A 16734-nucleotide genomic window follows, 5' to 3' on the forward strand; every position below is an offset into this window, starting at 1 on the left:
TCTGGATGTTTCGGACAGCTCACAAGATCATAAAGCAGGAAACCATGCTATAGCATGAAACATCCTGACACTAGTAGGGGGTGAAGAGCCAGGGGGAAACGTCAGGGGTATATTCTCTCCCTACATTTTCAGTGGGGTTATAATGAAAGCGATATTTGGCCTAAAGATACCGAAAACTATATTTTCAGAGTGGCTGCCTGAATTTTGAAATGTCATAAGTGGCCTGACTTTCAGAGACACCGATCCTAACGGTTGTATCTGGAAGGTAGGGCATGTTTTGTAATTTTTAGGGTCAGATGGGTCAGGCAGATGATCTCATCTGTCTACTTGAAACGGGCCATACCATTTACCTTAGTAATTCTTTCGGCTGAAGGAATTCTTCCTCTTTGGGTAAGCAAGCACAGCAGAGCTCAACGATACATGATAGTTTTTCAGTTCCTTAATGCCTACGGTTAACAGGACTGATTCTCTTGATGGTAAGATTAAAAACAAGGAGCTAGATATTTCTCTCCCCAGTGCATACAGGCAACGCTCAGTCTTAATGTTTTTTCTTCTATTAACAAGATACTTTTTTACTTTCCAGGATAAGTCCTTCATATAAACTCTTCCTACCTTTTTACTTCCTGTGGCCTCTATTCCCAGCTCTCTGTGTCCTATCCCCACTGTAAAGCCCACAAAAAGCAAGTCAACGAAACAGACTGGTGATCTTTGGACTTTGCCATAATTAAAACCAGAAGAAAACATACTGGGAAATGGTTGTCAGAAACAGGTGAAATTGGACTAGAAAGTTCAGTTGGAGTAGAAGTCTGCAAGGAAGATTTTTTCAGTCAATATTTGATGAGCAGGTTACTTTTTTTTTGGGAAGGACAGAGTCTTGTTGAATTATATGCTTATTTTCTACCGTTCATAGGTAAATCTTAATTAATCCTTCAAAAACACAAGTCATTTTCTGTTTGTTTGCATCCCCATGTTCAACTGAGCAGCAGCCTTATTTGTTGATCTGACCACTACAGCTTCTAAGTGGTGCTCCTATGTGTCTCATATTATAGTTCCAAAATTACTTTCATGTAATTTGGGGTCCCCTCAATTTTCTAACAGATCTTCTACTTGGATCAGAACCCTTGCGGTGAAACTGGAAGGAGAGTCTACTGTGCTGACCAGGGGAAAAAATCCTACAGGGCTGTGAGACTTATTCCTCCCGGTTGCAAAATTAGCATCCCTTTGATGATTTTTATTACCTCATATAGAATATCTAGCACATGGCTTAGAAATATGACATAACAAACATTTTAATATGTACCTGGATTTAGATGCCAGCCCAAATTTTGTCAGTACAAACAGCGCTCACAAGCAGATGTATATCTTAAGATTTTCTGGGATATGTTTTTGAATGCCTGAATTCACAGCATCTTTCCCATCTTCTGCTGTGTGCATAAAAATAAGGACTTACCAGTAAAAGAAGAAGATGATATTTCATTAGCAAAATGTGTTGCAGCAGACAGATCTTGTAATAAAAAGACCATCAGTGCTGAAAAGCATGTTCAATGCTGAATCTTTAGGTTCACCTCACCTTGTGGTTATCTGCCTTCTCACTGCCCTGCTTATAGGTCACAAAAATCTAGGTTCTGCCTAAAATTTCACAGAATCATAGAATACCAGGTTGGAATTTGATTCCTTTTCTCCAGTTGTGCTCATTGCATTGCAGCATAGCTACTCCAGAAGGAGTCAAATGAAGGGAACTGTGGGTTTTTTTGTGTGGACACTTTAGGTTTATTGTTATAATTTAAAAATATTTGTCCAAATGTTTGTCCATTAGTAATCTGAAGCTCCCATTTGAATTTAACTCTTGAGAGCGTTAGCCACACTGAGTACAAAGGCAGGTGTGATGATCTGCATCTCAGATTATTCATACTTACGGCCCCGTGTGAAACCACTGGAGTTGAGCAGTGTGAACACAAGCAAGCACCAGAATGGGAAAAGAGTTGTGATGGCCTTGATTCCAACTTCAAGGTTTAGTCTCAAGGATGTGTGACTAAACCATCATTGGGTGTGCGATGGAGGGTGTGTGAATGTGTGTCACAGGGAAGACATTTAAGTCTGACCTCGTGAATGGTGAATCTTTTGTATTAAGTGGATGGGAAGAAGAAATTAGGATGAAATTCCTTCTGACTCTCCATATAGTGAACCTAAGGTGATTAGAGAAGGCCTTGGTGTTTAACTTTTGGAGAGTGAAGTGAAGGTGAAGGAATCACAGTCATGGGGACGTGGGGACTAGCTGCCTGTCATGCAAACCTGACTCGGATGCAGCAGCGTCAGCACTGTCAGGTTTGCTGAAAACAAAGATGCTGTATTGCATTCTGAGGATTTTGCTTATCTGGAATATTTCTCAGAGCTGTAGCAATTTATTGCAGCCCACAGTAACAAACTGCTCTTTTCTGAGGAAATCTGAGCTTGTGCAATTTACTTCTAACAGAAAGTGTATTCAAGGTTGAGACGGTGCAGACTTCCCATGCACCCAGAAAGCCTCTCTTGCAAACCGTGGAGTGTTAAAAGATGCTTATTAGCTTCTCTACTTTTCTGGGCATCTCATCTAAATGGAATGACAAGGGCTTCACAAAATCATCTGTCTTGGCAGTATACAGGCCTCCTTCTTAAAATCCAGCTACTGCTGGCTGCGTTCATACCAGAACTGGAAAATCAAGACATACAAACAAAATGGTAGGAATGATTACCAGTCTCTTGATTTTGCTCCAAAGCTGAAAGGAGTTCCAGCCTGAGGATCAGTGTATCATTAGTAGTTGGCTTCTTTAAATTCCCCTAGGTGGGCAGTTGCATCATTTAAGCGGTAAAACTCTCCAGTTTATATCAGGCTTCTTCTAAGCTAAGTAAAAGATCTCTTGCTAATGAGAAGCAGTCTTTCTCTAGAAGAATTCAGTTGAACAAGAGCAAGGGATGACAGAGCTGGGGTAGGGAAATGGATTCCCATGGAGATGAAGGTCAGGCAGTGAGTCGGTGTCAGAGCCAGGACCAGAACCAAGTTCTTGGCATACTGGACCAAGCTACTCTCAGCTTCTCCCGTCAGCTGGTGGGCTGGAAAGAGGAGTTTGAAAGAGGCTGTCAGATGGAGAAAAGAGCAATTACCTGCTTCGCTGACTTTACCAACAGAGGTTCTTGAGAGAGGGTTTTTTCTAACAAGCAAAGTCATTTCATTAACAGTAGGGGAGAAGGGAAAAATAAAGTATTTACAATACGTTCAGCCTAGTGTTGAGCATGAGTAGAAAAAGGCACATGTAAGTAGAAAGCACAAGGTGCCAATGCTTGTGTTCACCAGCAAATTTCTCGCACAATCAGCTGACTTTGGTGTTTCTGATGGCAAGTGTTGCAATGGTCAGAGGCTCTGTTTCATTTCTCTGTGAAATACCTCTGAGGCCCTTTGGGCTAACTCCTTATGTGATCACAGACATTGCATTGCCTAACTTTCAGGCACCCTGCTGTCTCGTGGCATCCCCAGCCCTGGGTTAGGCTCTCAGACTTCCTTCCTGTGCAAAGCTGGGGGAGCATTAAACGTCCAGCACAAGGTTTAGCTCTCATTTGCCTCGTAGGAAAACCCAACAGTTAGGCCCCTTAAATGGGGTGCCTTCCTCCAGGCCAGTCCTGATACAGACTGTATATGATGAAGACCTATTCTGTTGTTAGAACTTAACAGCACAATCCTTTCCAGTTGAGGAGAGGGACATGTCTTCTCACTGTTAATAAGATATTCAGAGCTAGGTCTGTCATTAGGGAGACAAGACACCTGTTTTCTAGTTCTTCCACCTCTTGAGTGGTTGGAAAAGGGAATAAATGTAGATATCCTCCATTCCAAGGGAAGTCACCTAGGTATACCTTAAAATGGAATGGTGATAAACATAAAATTGCCTTCTCACCAGTGGTCTTCTGTATGAGGCCTGGCCATGAATTTGTGCCCATGTGTAGAGTATGCTAGAATATACCTATTAGATTGGGACCTTGGAGACAAGTGGGAGAATATCTAGGTTCTATCCTGCCCAGACAGGATTTGGGCATTAGTTAAGATGCTATCAAAAAGCTTGATAGTGTCAGAAGCAAGAGGTTGCTTCTGGCATGGACTTGGTTGCCTGTAGCTCTAGATGTCAGCTGAGCAGGGCTTTTGAAGATCTTAGTGATAATGAGATACCTTCTGAAGCCCTGCTGAAAGTAGGCCTTTTTTGAGTCACACTCTCCTTGTCCAGTCTTGCCACTATTTTAGTTCATCTTGCAAATAAAAAATACAAGTCTCATTTGATTCTAGCAAACTCTGAAGGACAAAATGTTAATGTCCTAATCTGAACATGAATAATTCCCTTCACTAAAGTTTAAAAGGCGGTAGATTTTTTTTTTCTACAACATTAGCTAAAGGCTAAAACTGTATTTCAAAGCCTGACTGGCTAATTGTAACGCGATGCTCCTTTAATGGAGAAAAGTAGTTCTGCACGTGGCAGGACAACTGTCTCTTCTGCAGTGAGATCTATTTATTTTCACAAAACAGAAGTATTCTTGACTGGATAAATGAGGAGTACCCGAACTTTTTGTTTACTTCAGAAGTGTAATGTATGTTTATGGACAAAAACTTCTGACTGCAAATATTTTGAGGGATCAGGAAAATGCATGAGCCCAGTTTTCTTCCTTTTTCGGTAAGAAAGCTGCCTTGTGTGAATAGAAATATACTGTGTAGTGTTGTCCTTCAAGGAAACAGGCAATTGTCTTTCCATTCCCCTCTGCTTTGCACAATCCTTTATAGCAGTGCAGAAAAGATGTACCATCATTTACTTGTGATAGCACAATATCCTACCTCTGTGGCACACAGCTGCAAATGGTAACATCTGGTCCAGGACAACAGAAGGCTGCCAGTGTATGTGGAGTGAGCTGGAGATGAAGAAATGAGCGTTTACTCCATAAGGAGGTATTAAAAGGTAGGGTGCAATAGGAAGGGAGCTGGTAGAGGAATGCAATCTTTGAAGAAGTTAATGATCCACCTACCCTACAGGTGAACGGTTCTGAAAAGTGATGTTCCAGCCAGGGGATTGCCTCATGTCCCTGCTATTGTCGAATACCATCAGTTTATGGTCCTCTAGTAGCTGAAAGCTGAGTTCAAATTCAAGAGCTTGGAAAAGGGACGGAGTCTCTAATGGGTCAAAAAATATAGGTGAAATGTCAAACTGCTGAGATGCACCAGAGGTTGGCAAATATAGTGTAGAGTGTCCCTGTGGGATGAAGTACCTGTCCTAGTGGGTGTGATGCTAGTCAAAATGGAGGAAGAAAAGCACAACCTCTGTGACAAAACATACAGGATCACTGCTAATCTAGGTATCATTTAGGACTATTCAGTAACTAAGATTTACAATATGCAGCAGCGGTACTCTTGAGGGACAAAACCGGCAACATCTGCTCTAACCTGGCCCACTGGGGCTGGGGTCATGGATGTGCTGGGAACATTTTCCCTGCAAAGAGTTAGTGCAGCTCATTTTTCAATTGAAAGAGTAAGACCTGTCAAACTCATGTTTGATTGCCCCAGCCCTACAGCTGATGGAAGCACTAGGATATTCTAGGGAGATTGCTAGTCACCATTTCATACATAGCTTCTTGTCCGGTTAATACACCTTTTCCTTAACCACACAAACAAAACTCTGTAGTTGTGGGAATAAATATGCAAATGCAAACTGTCCACAAGAAAGCCCTCATTCCATTTCCCCCTTTTTCGGAAAAAGAAAGACAGAAAACTTCTGCTCCATGCAAGCCCCACTCTGTAGCATTCAGCTGATTTGATGGAGTTATTCCTGATTTACACCCATATGAATGAGTAAAGAATCAGGGCCTGGTTGAGAAATATGTATTTCCACAGCACCACATTACAAGAGTCCTTAATTCCCTGATCCTAACCCTGGAATGCAAGGAAGACTTGAAGTTTGGCAAAGGTTGTAGCCAGTTGCAATGTGCTTCTATGTTCACACCCTCCCTAATTATTACTCTTTAAAAAATAATAATAAAATGCAAATAACTTACACCTGGTAAAGCTGGAAAGGCAAAGAAAAGCAGTAAAGAACCTGGAGGTTGCGGGAGTGTTGTTATTATTATTATTATTTTTTTTAATCAGACGAATACACACCTGTCTAAAAGTTCCTCAAACATTGTCTGCTATTGCTTTGGTATCCCCTGTTAATGTGTTGAGGTAGTGTCCTTTGGTTGTGTTACTTATTCGAACAGATGACGGGGAGTGGAGGAAGCTATGCAGGGAAACATGCTAGAGATAGAAGAGAAGAATTCCCACCCACGCAGTAGGCATGTACTGTAATAATGGAATAATTATGTGCAGTTTGTTTATAGCTGTCTTCCCCTAGCATCGATGCCTTGGGCTAGAAGTGAAGCAGGACGGGTCCTGCAATCAGTTTTCACAATCATGTTTTCGCCGCGATTTGTGTTTTATTCCCCATTAGAAAGCAGAGCATGTCTAGAGCAAATGCAGTGGCTTCAGACCTTCAGGATACTGCAAATTTGCACGAATTTGGGGAAGGAGGGAGTGTTCATGAGTGACTGGTTTGGATTTGTCCCATGACCTGTGGACCCAGAAATCCGTACTGATGGTTCTCACTCCACGCTCCCAATCTGCCCAGAGTTGCTCAGAGCTGGATCAGCCTTGGCCTGAGACATTTGCCAGCCTTTCAAATAACGAATGCTGGGCTGCGGATAAAAACCAAAGCCAGATGGCTTTGTGTGGTGGAGATGGCTAAGTAACTGTTACTGCGATGGGCTGTACGGCAGGGATCCGATCTTGGTGTCTTTGAAGCAGGTTAGGAATTGTTCTTGTGGATTCTTCCTGCCGCTTGTTAATAAAATTAATCAAGTCCTGGTTTTTGTGTTTCATCATGCACGCTCAAAGTGCTGGTGGTAAAATGCTGATGATTTTCCTTCTGCTGCCCCTCTAAATTTATGACAGGCTGCTGTAGGCTTCATGCAGCTGCCATTTTGTGTGCAGTTCAGCCGCAGTCTGCCACAGATATATACCCAGCATTTCATTTCCACTGGCATTTAGGAAAACATTTCCAGACAAGCGGAGCATCCACATGATGAACATTATCTTCCTCTTGCAGAAGACTACGTGCCATGCCTGTGCAGTCAAGGAGAGAAATGGGAAGCACTCACCGATTAACTGCAGGAAGGTCAATAAACAGACATTGGACTGGGAAACAACTGGAGAACTCCCAAGACAATTTTTGACATGATACCACACCTGCTGCATTGGATCTGTCACACAGGTTGTGAACTTTGGCAGCAAATGGCTTGTTTCATATGCATTTGTGCAGCACATGACACGATGAGGGGCTTGTTTGGAGGCTTAGTGAATGTAGCTGTATCTTGGAAACTCAGAGCAACCCTCAGCTGTTAACTAATGAAATGCCTCACCCCATTTATATGCAGAGTAGACAAGAATGAGTACACCGCACGCTGGCTTTGGAAATGCCTTGGAAATTCAATGGAGCTGTTTTTTAAGGGGTCAGAGAAGTAATAATCATGAACCGACAATGAACAATATATGAGGCAGCTGTTAACATCACCTTGCACGTGCAGCAGACATATCCCTTTCCTGAGGATGTTACAAGCTGGAGTGCTATTTTAATCAGCTAAAACTGTTGAAAGGAATGTAGAAAAGCACGATTTTGTTATCAAAACTGTTCTAAACAAGCTTGAATGAAAAATCAGCTTTGCCACATTAAAAAAAAAATGTTGTCATAGATCTTATTTAAGAAACAGTTTTAGAATATATGATTTCTAATTGTTTAATGAGTCCTGGTGCTCATGCCTTGGCTTTGGCAGGGGGTTGCTGGAGAGATGGGGCAATGGAAAGCCTCTGGGGTTGCAGGTAGATGCCAGCCACTGCCGAGGACGTATCTGTTCCCTGGAGCGCTGGTCAAGTTGAATAGCAGGAATGAACCAAGCAATGTCTATGCCAGCCGCCTTGACTCCCACTGGGATTTTGATGGAACAAGTGCACTTTTGTGTGATAGTGATCTCACTTATCAGCCCTTTCTGATGGGCAGCCTTTCTGCTGAAATGCAGTAGTTGTGTCTCATAGCTCTATCCCTTGGATCCCATCATAGGTGGGGCCATATGGTCCTTAACAGTGGTCATCTTCTCTTCCTGTTCCAATGGCATATGGAGGAAGTCACCTAAAGCAAATGGGTGAATCAAGAATAAATGGCAAGGTGTGGTGGGCTAATAGAGATTTAGGAACTAGCATTTCTCTGTTTGACTTACTATGAATGATTGACCATGGGGCCTTGAGTAAGTCACTTCATATTTCTATGACTCAGTTTCTGCCTCTGCAACAACTGTCTGCTGATCTCACTGGGGTAGTTTTAAAGCTTAATTTACTTATATTTTATAGCACTTTGAAGATGTGAACGACACCATATTATGGGAAACATTGGGAGTCATAAAAGAAAGAGTCGGTGTTGCAAGAGGAGGTATGATAATGAAGCCTAAAGTCAGAGACTTAATGCCTCAGTTCTTTGCTGAATCAAAGCCTAAGACTGTGAGTTCTTTGAAACAGACTCTCCTCAATTAGAGGCCTGCTCAGAGCTGAACATAATAGGGCTACGACATAGCTGGGGCCTCTGAGCCCTTCTGTAATAAATGATCAGGAACATAAGCTTGAAGATGGCACCAGCTGCAGGACTGCTACAGGTCCCTGTAGGGTCTATCTCTCTCTCACGGCTCTTAGGTTTTTTATTATCTTCAAATCTCTGTACCTTGTTCCATTCTCCAGGTCATTAAAGCATTGTTCATGCTATAAATAAAGAAGATGAAATTACAGGGTACTTATATGCACGCTAGCTAGGAAGCTGAATGGGCATGAAAGGGCTTCCTGGTTTCCTTCCAATTCAAAATGTTATTGAGTTACTATGTAATCAGATAAATGAGTTGTTAATCAAAGTGATGTCAGCTTGGGACATACTATAGAAAAATGATTCCGTTGTAATCAGAACTGTATAATTAAGCAATGAGGCATGACAGGGCTTGAATTATAGCACGATAATTTTCACCTCAGCACTACTGATGAGGGCCGTGGCTGTCTGCCATCCAAGTACCCGACTATGTCTTGCTGTACAACAACCCCAGCGCTGAAACATCTGAGGCAAACTGGAGTAAAAACTATTCTTTCATCTTCACCCCCCCGCCCCGCTCCAGGGTGAAGCATTTCTGTGATCAGCTGGGTCAGATTTAGCCCAGCGCATCTGGGAGTGAGTCTATGAGTCTGTCTGCTGTTAGAATATTTATGGCATGAATGCATTTTGCTTAACATGAGTTTAACGTGACAGAGGGCTATGGGATCCTTCACAGGGCCAATGATTTGATCAATAGTTACTATTAGTTAAATGTCAGCAAAATGTGTAATGTTGCACACAAAAATGGTCCCTACGTAGCAATGTTTAGAGTTGCCTAGACTTAAGCCCCCTCCTCCTCTAAGTCTGAGAAATTTAAATGATGCTTAGCTTAGACATTCTCTCTCTCTCCCCCACCCCCCACCCCACCCCTCCTTGGGATAGAGAGAAAATTGGATAGACTTAAAGGAAGAGCTCTGAGGAAGTATTAGAATAATATGGGCTTTGGCAACCTCTTCCATGGACAGGGGAGAAGGCATCGTGTGAGTTAAAACTACTTCATATGGAGCAGTGACCAAATCCTGCAGTCATAGCTTGGGCAAAACTCCCACTGAAAGCACTGGGCGTTTGTCTGAGTCAGCAGCTGAAAGTTTGTTCCACAGACTCAGTTTGGAGGCAAAAATGTTGGGGCTGAGAAGTTCCCCTTTCTAACAGAGGGAAAAAACGTCATGCAAGAAAAATAAAACCATGCCACCTCATTTTTCCCCATCAAGTGCCGACTTTGCTGAGGAGGTGGGAAATATTACGCAATTTACCCTCTCCCTCAATGAACCCTCTCCCATCACATCATGGTCAGCATTGCTCTGCACGGGCATTGCTCACACTGCTGCTCGAGGAGTGGGATTTGCTGGTCAGACGATGCACCGCACCGTTGGCCACCTGGGCAGCACTTCCACGGTCTGCTTGTGGTTTGTCGTCCCTGGGGCTGCAGAAAAAAAAGTTCTACCCAAATAAAGCATTTTTGCACCTTCTCCAGAGCCTCTTCCAAAGTGTCCCCTGTGATGGCAGCGTGTGCAGCCTTGCAGACATCTTTGTCTTCTTGGAGGTGGAGCTGGGCTGGTCTGCTCTGGTGCTGGCAGGCATGGGCAGCCCAGTCCAGCTGTGTCCTGCCTTGGGGCGGAGAAAGGCAATGCTGGGCTCCCGTGGCCACTCGGCACACCTGCACTGGACAGTTTGGCTCAGGTCCTCTGTGTGACAGCTGCAAAAGCGTTTATGAACTCCAGTCAAGACCAGTGAAGCACATCATTCTCCCAGTGTTGCCTCTGTTGCAAAAATGACGTGCTCTTGGCAATACTGTCAGGAAACTCTGTTCCTGAGGCTAAATGCATGCAAGGCAAAGCTTCCCTTGTGACAAACAAAATAAAAATATCCTGATCTTGGCTGCAGTAGCAAAAGTGCTCCTGGCCTATTAAAATTATGTCATTGAAAGAAGTGTCTCTGTGTCTGCTGGTGTACCTGTAAATCAGTTCAAGTGAACGGTCCTTTGAAACTCATTTCAGCTGATATATATGCTCTTGAGGATGAATGAACTTTTGAGCTGCTAATGCTGCCATCTCTCATAAGTCAAATCTCTTCTCCAGATACTTGAATCCCACGATGATAGTAAAAACTGGGAGTTTACAAGATACACCAGCATCAATTTTTTGAGAGCTTTCACCTTGGAAGGCAAGCAGCGTCCTTGGGTTGAGTGCCTGTCAAGCGAGCGCGGCTGCAATAGAGGAAGAGAGGGATTTTTTTTGCTCTCTCCTTTCAGCGTTGGCAGAAGGAGCTGGCTTGAGAGATCCTCCATTAACAAAAGAAGAGGTACAAAGAGGGCACTCATGATACAAGCTTCTCTCTTGGCTTATGATTATATCCATGATTCTTTGAATGTGGCCACCAGAGAAGCTTTGATTATGTCATGCTCAGAGGCCTGCCTGACTTCCTTTCCCATAGTAAGGAAAGCAGCGTATCTGGGGGGAGACCTGAAGCTTGTCTGGACTGATAGACTGCACAGGAACAAAGTTTTCTGGGTAGGATGTTCCAAAGGCTTATGTGTCCCTGCTAGTTACTGTTCCTTATATCTGATGACAAAAGGAACCCGTGAAACTGAGGGTGATGGGGCTGTAATTGGTGCAAGAAGAGGATGGTTTCGTAACATAATGCCTGACACATGGGACTTCCTGCCACATGATGCTCTTGAAACAAAGACGTTTTCAGGATTCTGAAAGCTTATGAATTTACCTACGGTAGTTGAAGATACAAAAGTATTGACCTTCACAGGACAGGTTAGATATTAGGTAGGTAGAGTTACCAGGCAAACCAGCATTTATTGCTGACATTTTAATATACGCTTGGATTTGCATGGGACTGTCTTTCTAGTGTCCGCCCATTGCTAAGCAGCCCACTGACTACTTGGGTTTGGCTCTTGCATGGGGAGATGTTTTGAAGGGCGATTCTTGTATCCTCATTAACTACGCTGTGCAGATGCACTGTGGTTCTGTTGTATGGGGGTTTGAGATGGGACACCCAGGGCTGATGCAGGGTGAACAGTCCCCAGAGGGATCTGTCCTCTGCCCTCCAGATGGCCTTTTTTGTCCAGTGACACTTTGATTTTTCCATCCATGATGGACTGTTCTGGTTTGCTGCAAATATCAGAATCTGTCAGGAGGGCTAGAAAAGGAGAAATGGTTCTTCTGCTGGAAAAGGAGCATCTTGGCACCTGTGGTACTCTCACAGCACTGTTTGTGAGGCATGGAGATTGCAGCATGGCTGTTTAACCCAGGCCATGAACTGAAAGGAGAGCGCGTGTTTCATACTGGAGGCAAGAAACGACTTGGACACTGTGTAACCGAGAAGGTAGAGACCCTAAAGCTGTAATCCTGAGAAGAGATCAGATCCAGAATTCTCCATCTGGACTGAATTCCTAGCAGGAAAGTATTCAGTTGGTGACACGAATACGAATCTTGACCTTACATTTCTTTTTCCCTTAGACTTTCACTGAAGGCAGGATCAGGCAGACTCCTTTGTGTCTGCGCAAGGCATGCTGCTGTGACAGGGAAATGACTTGCATGGTTTAGCTTTTCCATTCAGATAAGATTACAAAATAATTGAGAACTTAGTCAGAGTTCACAAAATTCACTTTTGTTAAAAAATTTAGCAGTGCCACCTACAGGAAAGTGCCAGGAAACTCAGCGACTGTCCGGGTAGCTGCAGGACAAACTGTCCTCTGCTGCCTCTGTCAAAGGAGATTTTGCTCTCGGTGCGGTGCTCCCCTGATGAGCAGGTTTCTCATTGACATCAAAGGGAGATCTGCGTGCACAGATAATGCAGAATACCTGAGAACAGAACTTTGTCCAGAAACCACTGTCTTTGATAGCTATTGCCTTTTGATTTTAAGAGCCTCCTTCTTTTTTTTTTTTTTTTTTTTTTTTCCCCCTTCCCTAAGAGCTTTTCCAAACACTATGTATAAGCTCTGGTCCAACTCCCAGTGGAAATGATGGCAGCTTTCCATTGAGTGCGATCCAGTCCTTAATGCCTTTCATGTATGCCAATGAAAACTCTTTACATTGCATACTAGCACTCTTTAAAGGCTCTCGAGTAGATAGACAGATTAGATTATTTAGCACTATACAATGCAGCATAAGTGGTGCTGGTGAGTCATTAAATGGCATTCTTCCCTCTGACTCAGTGCAGAGTCAATGCCTGAGCATGTTGCTATGGGGCTCTGTGTTGTTGGAGGTGCTCTTTTCCAGACGAGAAGTAAAAAACCAAGGTTCTGACCCACTATTCTTGCTACGAAGCCCATTTGCCTGTGAGCCACTTGGTTGAACTTAGCAGAATTTTTCACCCTAGAACAAGTTATCCTTAGCTTCCAATAGAAAACTATTGTTCTCATTGCCAGGAGGGAGCAGGGTTTTGAGCTATCTGGAACAAAATGTTTTAAAAACAAGAATGGGTTATTATGAATACACTGTGGGGTTTAAATCCTTAATATTGAAGGAAAACCTACACGGTCACTTACTGCACATTAATATTTAGCGTTCTGGTTTTGTTTACCACTTCAATGACTGTTTTCAATTACTGTTCCCTGCATGAAACCACTTTACTCAGGCCTGCTGCATATGCAGGAGAACTGACTTAGAAGATGACTACTCTGTTTTGCAGTAATTTTCAAGGTTTCGGACTGTTTTTTTGTTCCCTATCTTTAAGGCACTGGGTGCCTGGAGAGTGAGAGTCTCTTGTTTAAGCCCCATTCGTCTTCCTGGTCAAAAGATTTCATTGCAGCTCTTTCTCAACTGAGCAGGGAAAGGAGTTTCACCTGGCTCTTTCATCTCCTGGCTGCTGCCCTAACCACCAGGATGTAAATTACATGACTGTCTTGCAAAAAAACTTTCTCAAAACCTGATGTCTTGACAAGAACACTTGAGTTTTGAAATCTCACTTTGTGGGAAATGTCCCGACCAGCTCCGATATGCAGCCAAGTTTTCTTAGCAAATGGCATAAGCAGCCCTGAGATGTCCACACGGCTCCTTCCAAGGAGAAGAGCTGCCCAGGCAAAATTCCAGTGCACCTCAGGGCAGCTCTATTCTCTTGGTAATGCCCCAAATTCCCTTCTCAAGATGATAAGTGGTTCCCTACATCTCTTCTTGAAAATAAATTCACTGCGGGATAGGGAGCAATGAGTATTTGTCAGTGAGGAATTGGCCTTGTTTAAGAGGGTAGTGCATGAACCTCAGGTATGATGCCATCTGCTCCCCTGCGTTCCTTTGCCAGGCTTGCTTCCAGCCTCAGAGAAAGTATTTTAAATCTAGTAATTGAGATTACAAGGATTTGTTCAAGGGTTGGGCTATTGCAAGCGAGGCAATCCGTTCCTCTTTGGTAAGGACTACTGAGATGGGGAGGCCTCCTTAGAGGCACATCAACACAGGCGAGAGGGAGACCAGGGGTTGAAGCAGCTCCTTGCTTGAACATACTTGTTTCATAGTATGGCATTGCTGGCTAGCCCAGCGACTGCCTTCGCCCCTTGGAACATTTCTGGCAGCTCAGTATGATAAACTACCTAAGTTAGCTTATTTTATCTGTGTTCAGTTCTTCATTTTGCAAATTCTTATGTAGTCCCAAAGAAAACCAGATAACCATCCTCTTCAAACATTAAAATTATTCTTCATCTAGGACAGGCATCTTAATCATCTTCCTGTGCTGTGGTTATTGTCTGTAACTCCAGTTAGTGACATTAATGATTAGCTATGAAATCCGGAGTATTCAGAAACCTAGACTTTTTATTAAGAATTAATTGATTAAGGCAGATTAAAGAAGTGATGCCAAATCCTCGGTCCCAACAATTAACTTGGAAAAAATACTTTTAAGGGGGAAGAGCTGTATTTGGGACTGTGCTCGCTGATAGTTTTATGTAAAATTCACTGCAGCTGGAGGAGCTATTTCCTCATTTCTTTGGAGTGTAAGCTCAGCTGTGTGGATGCTTTCTCAGAACCTAATTGTTTTCATATGAACTCTGGGATGGACGGACGGACACAGAGCTATTGAAATTATTTTGATTGCCTGGGGAAGCATTCAGAAGTTCCAAAGGAAAGTTTTATTGCAAGATCACATAGCCAATGACATTTACCTCCTAGAAGTCCTCTTGCTTAAAAACCCTGTAGAGTAGGCTGATTAGTGCCGAGCAAAGCAAGGAGACTGGCAGTTTTTAATGCCACAGTTGTGCCATGCAGGGATTAACTTGCATTTTTTATATAAAAGCACACTTAACACACTACATTTTTCAACCTAGTCAGAGGTTTCTTTTAAACACCTACTAAGGGTCTGTCCCCATAATGAAGAGCTGATAAATGAGAGAAGTTGCGAGGAAAGCAATTACCTGTGTTTCCAAGAGGCAGACCTGATTTGGGACCAAGGGAATTAGAGAATAAAGCCTGTGACGGAGCCAGGAGCCTGATGCAGATGCCCAGCCTCAAGGTTAACTGCAGAGCCGCTCATTTTCCTCAGTGCCTTTTCAGCGCTGTGACATTTGCATTGTGGCTGCTAAATCACAAATACAGCTGGGCGAATTTAGTGCTGGAGAGTCTCGGGTGTGTTGAGCTGAGTTCCTCTGGATTTATACCATGTTAGATGAGAACAAGAGTTTTGCCTTGAAGTTTGTGGTTTATGTGATGTATGGCACATACTGCCAGTAATGACAAAAAATCCTCTAGTGCCTTCCTCTGAGTTATTTCTGATTTATACCCAAAGACATTAAACTTTCTCGATATTTATATCCCGGTAAATGAAAACAGTCTGGGGTATGCAATCAAGAAGGGAAGTCCATCACTTCTGTTCTGCAAGATCAGGCCTAAAATTGTTCAGTATTTTGGTGCAAATTTTCTCTCTCTCTAAGTTGACTGTGAAGTATTTGTGGAAGAAGACATAAAGATGCTGCAGAACAGATATGTGGTTACTAGATTGAAGTTTGCTCACTGTTCGCAAGGGGAGGAAAGTGAGTGCGAGATGACTCACATACATATCTCCAACAGATCAGGCTTAACTGCTCTGAAAAGCAACCTGCAAATGATCCTTCCCTATGTGCAAATTCTACCCTCTGTCTACAAACACCTGCTGGTGACTTCAGTGGGAGCCACATATTGGGAGGCAGGATTTATATCTCCAGACTTTATCATGAGGAGAGGTTGTTGCAGGAGCAGAAAAAAGGGCTGCCTCCTGCATGAAAGCCCACACAATTCCTGTAATATCCAGCCTTCATTTTGGCTCAGAGTTTTTAACTTGGGCTCTCCCAGATAGAGGCAGACACTACTGAGGAACATCAGATGAATGAAAGAGTCGTTAATTTAGGAAAAAAGAAAATACAGTAGGGAGAGCATGTGTAGGAAGAACAGAGTCTAGTCAGTCCATTGCTAGGAGAGGGGAGGTGACAGGCACATATGTGAGCGTGTCCTGAGAATATGCTGGTGATAAAAACACTGCCATTGTGTCATGTCACCGTTCCTCATGCTTTTTCCTTAGAGAATATCTGTAACTGTAAGAGCAATGCAATCAAAGCCTGTGATGGCCGCATGTCCTGAAACCTGGGACTTCCTAGGGCTGAAAGCCTCCAGTCCTTCCCCCAGGAGCTGAAGAGCCATTCTGTCAAACTCCAGCTGCTGCAGGCTTGCCTCCATGCACCGGGAACATACCTTCAACTCAGACGTGCGGTGCAGTTTCTTGCTGAATGAGAGAGCTGGGGACTATATGCTCGCCAGTCGCTCAGGCTATGTCTCATATTTAGCGTTAGAAAAAAAGGTGCAAATCTGGGAATGCAGCCTAACTTTCCAGGGCAGAGGACGAAAGGGTTTTTTATGAAGGCAAGTTTTGTTGCTTTTTAAAAGGGGCAATTACATTGCCCTAGCAGAAATGAAAAAGAGTTCTCACAGTTTTTTTCCACAATTGCTATGAGTAATGTTTCCAGTCTCTTGGTTTGTGTTGTGCATAATGAAATATAAATACTGCGTGGAATGCTTTGTCATAGAAAAATATTTATTAATAG

Source organism: Larus michahellis, chromosome 2 (assembly GCF_964199755.1).
Source record: "Larus michahellis chromosome 2, bLarMic1.1, whole genome shotgun sequence".
Lineage (NCBI taxonomy): Eukaryota > Metazoa > Chordata > Aves > Charadriiformes > Laridae > Larus > Larus michahellis.